The sequence below is a fragment of the Helianthus annuus genome, chromosome 12 (genome assembly GCF_002127325.2).
Source record: "Helianthus annuus cultivar XRQ/B chromosome 12, HanXRQr2.0-SUNRISE, whole genome shotgun sequence".
Taxonomy (NCBI): Eukaryota; Viridiplantae; Streptophyta; class Magnoliopsida; order Asterales; family Asteraceae; genus Helianthus; species Helianthus annuus.
The window spans coordinates 7,920,791-7,927,925 of NC_035444.2; the positions used below are offsets into that span (position 1 = coordinate 7,920,791).

The 7,135-nt window shown below is 29.6% G+C and overlaps 1 long non-coding RNA gene across 1 annotated transcript; it reads right to left on the reverse strand.

The window, feature by feature from the left end:
- Positions 1 to 3,167: 3,167 nt before the first annotated feature.
- LOC118484773 lies at positions 3,168 to 4,060 on the reverse strand. Its single transcript, XR_004874412.1, has 3 exons — positions 3,986 to 4,060; positions 3,329 to 3,442; positions 3,168 to 3,213 (listed from the first exon to the last, which is right to left on the reverse strand). It is a non-coding gene; the product is annotated as an uncharacterized LOC118484773 (long non-coding RNA).
- Between the last annotated feature and the right edge of the window lie 3,075 nt (positions 4,061 to 7,135).

Sequence of the window (7,135 nt, forward strand, 5' to 3'; positions counted from 1 at the left end):
AAGAAAATTAGTTCATGCATGGTACCTAAAAACTGATTGCCTGTTTGCCAACTCATTTTCAGTATCGTATATGTATAACTGACAAAATTTAGGTTTCCCTCCGTTTTGTGGCACAAGACTACCAATAGAATGGTAATTTTCACCACTAATTCTGTAGCAAAAAGGAGCATTACCAGTATTAACGGCCTGGTCAACCTTACCACCCATTGACGTAAACGCGAACATAGATTTGTAACGTCGAATGTTCTTCAAAAAGTGTCTGCTTTCATTGTCAATGGACATGAATAGACTTTTATAATAAGGTGTCGCAGATTTGTAATCCGGTAACACAACTTTGGCATAACCACAACATAACATATGACATATTTTGCCACCCTCTTTTCTTCCGCTTCCTTTCTCTGCATCCCATAACTTTGCATAACAAACTTCACAAGTAATAACTTGATCACCATGATCTAAATAATCTGCTAAAACATACAACATTAGAGTTGTATATACAACATTCATTACAATAATAAGATATACGTATTTAAGACTTGGTATTTTTACACTATGTAGCACTACTTATCACCAACCCTAACCTGTGGAAACACCTTTATAAGGATCTCGTTCGACGGTCTCCTCTGTGGTCAAGTCGATCATTGGTATAGGAGATGAAAGACATGGTTTGGATACAAACTTACGTTTCCCAGATGATAGCCTTTGCAAATTACAGTTCAATGATGATGTGCAGGTGGTTGATGTGATGCCAGTTGAAATATTAATTCCAAAACCGTTTTCTCTCGTTGTCCGATTGCTGGTACTACAAATAATGTTACCTACTATAATTAACAAAAAGCATACTCAAAATATCAATGCAAAACAATACGAACATAAAAAAATATAAAAACATTAAATTGAAAAATTACTTACTTGTTACCATACTTGACGGACTTGGATTAACATTATTAGCCACCTCAGGAGTGGATTCAAATTTGTGACAACCAATTCTGTTGACTCTGTTATCCGATGTAACACCTATGGTAGTAGATATTCTTTTGTCAATAATAGATCTAGGTAATGGCATGATATCTCTATCCTTGTTTTGTATAATCACAGTCACTAATAGAAAATATTAAAGCACCCCAAATAAATTAGTTGTCACGTATTTATAAAAAAGTTAATTATTTGTAAACATAATTAAAATAATATACAAAAAATTAAAAAAATGTATAGCGTCTAAAATAACATACCATCAGGTGAAACTGGAAAATGTTGTGTAACACACGGAGTGGAAGTGGAATTAATATTGGTGGATACAATATTGAGGGATGACGATGTAGTTCCCCCATTTGATCTCTTATTATCCAAGTATAATTTTCTTAATTTTCTTCTATGAGATGCCTCGTCTCGAGTAACAATTGGGAGGACAGCTAACAGAAAATCATAGAAATATTGACAAAAATTATAATGATCAAACAATAACAATTTAAAATAGTTAGTTGTAGATAAGGAAAAAAAAATTTTCATTTTGTTATAAAAATATTTAGTTAAAATAATACCATTCGTTATGCTTGATAAAGGTCTTCTGCCTCGTCGAACTTTTAAAAGACATAAATAAAAAAAATGGAAGAATTAGTAAACAATTCGATCATAACAGTTAGCTAACTAAGTAGGTGTAAAATAACGTAAATGGACAATGAAATAATTAGTGTTATACCGTTAACAATGTCGGAGGATGTGTTTCCATTTCGGTGAACTGCGAATAACAAAATATATATATACATATATATAATAAAATAATTGAGAAGGAAAAAAAACTGTAAAACTTTAAATAACTTACCATCCGGAGTGTTTTCTTTATCAATCTCATTGTATACGGAGTGAATCTTTGGTCGTTTAGGCATTGCTATGAATTTAAGAAAAGAATTGTTACATTACAGAATTGGTATGTTGGATCACATGTTAAGTAAGATTTAATCAATCAAGATTCATATATAAATTCTAACAAACCATTATGGTCGTAATTGTGTACATCGATCTATATTTTATACGAACTCATAAATCATAAAATTTATGTATTATATATGTATACATATATTACTATAAAGATACATTATAATGACAGCATGCAACTTAAGTGAATGATACTATGCAAAAACAAATATTGTGAAAAAAAAATACATACAGGTTCAAATAAGATGGTAAATCAGTAAATAACAATAGATCAAAATACAAAGTGAACAAACTAACCGAGTTCAAAGGTTGAATACCCAGGAGCAAATTAGCAACGGAAAATAAGTGTTTTGATCAATTTTTATTGAATCAGTTAATACGAAATGAAAGGGGATATAGAACTAACAAATTGGAAGAAATCTATATCAATATATAGAGATAGAATATACAAAAAATGGAAAGATATTTATGTAATATGTTACTTTTGGAAGAGATTAAATTGTAATACAGGTTTCCATAAATGAATTTGCTTACCTTATATTCAATATTTTTTTAGGAAAATGAGATTGATCACATCTTTCCAATTGTATAAAAAAATGTACTCTGGAAATATGAAGATTGTAACTACTTACTATAACAGACATATCAAACACTAACAACATTTAAAAACTATTACAAAATAAGTTATTGGTATCATTACAAAACATCTAAATAAACTAAACCATAGGAAAGTACGCAAATTTTTCATGTTCATCACCACAACCACCAAAATGAATCTATTTAAAAGACTAACAAACAACTAACCAAACCATAGCTGTTTTAAACACACTTTATAGCAGTCTTCGTTAGATTGAAGTTACATCGTTCAACACTATCTTCCTCTGTGAAGTTACATATGTGAAGTGCAACATGTGTCCAAACTGCAACTGGTTATCATCCATGAATTTCCTCCATCCATCAACAGCGTAACGTAACGTACCACTGTTTAACTCTGTCTTTGTTTCATAAACTTCAACATCACCATTCATGTTTTGCACAGATATAGGTTGCAAGCTTTCAGACAGGCCGGCTCTATTAACAACCTCAACAGGAAGCCGCTAAATGCGTTGAAAGAAAGCAAACTATAAGCAAATATAAAAAATTATAAAATTTTTAATGGTTGATCATGTAAAAAAAAAGTACCAGCCTATACTCTGCTTTACGGCTAAAGTTGAAGAATTCTGGATCAATGCCGAGACCGGAAACTTTGCTTGCATTCCTTGTAAACTTCTTTCGATGCTACACATTTTGAACAGCAATTAACCGTTATTTAGCCTTTTTTAAGGAAAATAATGACAATACAAACGGATATTAGTAAACTTAAAAAAAAAATAATACATAAAATATTTAATACCTTGACAGTTTGAGCAGATGTTGTAGAACGTTTTCGGCCTTTGCATTGTTTGTTGAAATTATCGACTGTGACGGATCGGTCGACAAAAAGTTTACCTTTTCCCTTTCCTTTAACCTGCTGTGAAAGAATAGATTTAGCACATGAAATATTTTACATCTTATATGTTTTGTAAATTTAAAGCAAAAATTATTCTGCATCAATTTACATATACAAAATTTACTATATTTTGAGAAAAAAAAGGCTAGCATACATCATAGACTGTCTTTCAGTTTGATCTAATAAAGTTGTAGGTTATTTTTCTAATATACTAAAGTTATTAAATTAGTTGTACAATGTCATAATTATTTAATGAATATTTGACGGGTAAACCTAGGAAATAAATAATGTAGTTGTTAAACATCTAATACAACTAATATGACCATTGAAACTATTTCATGAACCTTACTTAAAAAGCAAATTGATTAAACAATGTGTTTGAACAAACAAACAAGAAAAAAAACAGCCTATAAAAGAAATGATATAGATGAAACCGTAGGTTTAAAATCAGTACTAATGATAGTATGGGTTAAATGAAGCTTGAATTCATAAACATGAGTTCTAATACGCGATTATCATAAGCACTATCATATAAATATATGATAGTGGTTGTAAACTTACATCTTGGCTTGTCTTGAAACGTAAACCATCACCTAATTTCAACGTCTCTTTACCATGAACCTTCTTCGGTGTACTTGACGTGACTGTTCCTAATGGACTTTTATCAGATGTGGGATGGTTATTATGTTCCTCTATGTCCTGCAAACATAAAATTTAAAAAAACTTAAAAGAAGGATAAAATTGGATACAAAATTTAATACTTAATAGATTCGAACCTTAAAAAGCGCTTTATCATAATCTGCCTTAGAGATCTGAATTACATCTTCATCATCATCATCATCATCATCATCATCAGATTCAACCTTCTTGCTCAACCTTATCTCAACCTCGTCTCGATACACGGTTAAGCCAAACATAACATCATTAAGTTTTTCAAAAACCAGTAAATCATCTTCTTTAACGCCAAGATAGTTGCAAAGTTGAGCCCAACCTTGTGAAAATACATAGTTTGAATTAACCTTACTTGTTGACACTGTCCACGGAGAACCCTTATAATTAATTTCATATGAGCCAGCCAGTACATTGTCTCCAAAACATTGTTGAACAAAAGAATCTTCAATGATCTAGATAATATGAAACATAAGACCATGAATGTTGGCTATGTACGTTATATTATAAAAAAGTGAAAAACATGTTATAGATAAATTGTAATGAAGATGAAACGAAATTACATACGGTAAAACCCATTCTTAGATGACGATTAATTGTGAAATAAGATTGACGACATACGCCATTAACATAAGATGAAAGATGGAGACCAAAATGGTTCAATGGAAGAAATGTAAGAAGACAATCCTTTTGAAGTTCAAGCTCTGAAACAACTGTTTCCCATCCGTCAGTTAAGACCGGCATACCTTTTTCTCGTTTCAACATTACAACCCATTTTTTCCCACTTGAGTGATATATACGCATCTTCCTATCGGCCCAATCCTTTCCAAAGAATTGAGTAACAAAGGAGATCGGGACATCCTGTATATATAAAAGTGTTAACTATATTTTAGTATTATAAGTTTAAAAAATCTGCATACTAAAAAATATTACTATAAAAACTGAATTATAGGTAACATATAGAATGCTTACTATACTCAATGATGATGGCTTCAGAAGATACTTTACAAACGAAGTATACATTTTCAAACCTGCAACAACAAAAATGCTAAGACGAATGATTACAAAAAACAAATAATTTCACATTCTCATACTTTACCGAACAGTAATATATACAGTATAGAACAAAAACACTACAGACAGAACACTGATTGGCCTAACAATACTAAAGATTCAAATCATGAAAACACAAACTTATGTGGTACAATAATCCAAAATTTCTATGACCTTACAGACATTATTATAACTAATTTTAATGATTTTGAAGTTTAAAGTTCTTATACCCGTATCTATCAAATTTAAAGTGAATGATTAAATACATAGTAATAACCTAACGTTTATGTATAAAGTATACTTGGCATATAAACAAAAGTTGAACATAGGATAACGAAAATAAACTACAAACACTAATTTCTACCAATTAAAGTCTAGATCTTACGGAAAACAACAACATAAACGGTTAAGATTCGAAGTATATCAATGTATAGGTAAAAAATCAAAGATATAAAGGATTATATAAAAAATTCTTCAATAATCTAAAGGAACTTAATGTTGTTACCTACAAACGAAGATGCCAAGCCCTAATTCCGGAGTCGATCAGCGTAATAGAGAAGATTCCGGCGATAATCGTAGCAGTAGTTCCGGTCGGCGACTCACTTTAACATTGGGATGATGAAGATTTGATATGATGGTTGCGTATGGCAAAGAATATAAAACATAATTACAACCGTCATTTGAAATGTTACATAAACATCCCCTATTCTTTGAACATTGACGACAATACAATGGATTTAACCATAAATTACAACAACACCCTCTTAGTTCCACTAATGGTTAATAAATATTGAAGAAAGTGTTAAAATATTTGTATTTTTAAATCATATTTATCTAACCACAAAGAATTTCCTTAAAATGTCTAACCACAAGGAGTTTATTTAAAAACGTTAAATTCCGTATATTTAAAGTATTTAAATGTAAAAACGGAATATATTATTTAATTTCTGTATTACTTAAAACGTTAATTTTTTTTTTAAAATAGTATGGAATACTTTCTATAACCTGACTAATATATATGTTTAGAATAAATTATGGTAACTGTTTATAAAAGAAATTGATAAGGTATTTTGTACATTACTTAAATACATTATTACATCTCTAATTAAATTGCTCATAAATTTAGAAATGATCATGAAATTGATTTATCGTTACAAATATAATAAAAGTTACATATAACACAAAAAATATATAATTAAAGTTTTATATACAAAAAAATTTATAATAAAAGTAAAAATTTATAAATAAAGACTTTGAAAATTCTAAATATGACGCTTATACTGGGACGGAGAGAGTAACATTATTTTTTTTTTAAAAACGGATTGTATTAAAAATGATTTAGATTATTATATATGTTTATATTAAATTATACGTTTTTTAAATAATGTAGAGTATATATAGTAAAAAAAGTAGAAAAATCATCATCATGACATATATGTAAGAAAAAAAAGTATAATTAACAACAATTAACAAACAAAAAATTTGTTTCCCGAAATAAACAACTAAACCATGAAACAATCACGTTCATATAAAATAACCACACGAGTCAAACCATTGTCAAATTTCCAAAAAAAAACCACACAAAAATATCCAAAAAATTAACACAAAACAAACGATGATATCAAATGTTTGAATTATAGATGACTAAGTTTCTTTCTTTGGAATTATAAGCAACTCATCGACACCACTGTCTTTACGCATCTTTGATGAAGACTCGGAAGAAACATCATCCACGTCATACACGGTATCCAAATTGCGCTTCAAGTCACGTTCGCTGTTCGTATCCAAGTCAGCATCCTTCTGATCAAACGATGTTGTAAAGCCAACTTTAAAAACATTTGAGCAAGGGGTTACATCGTCTCCCGTTTGGGATATAGAATCCTATAAAAATAAAATAAATAAATAGGGATTAGTTATAAATATTCATTTAACAGATAATGACTAAAAACTTAAATGATATATAAGGTAAACGATAGTAAACCTTAACAT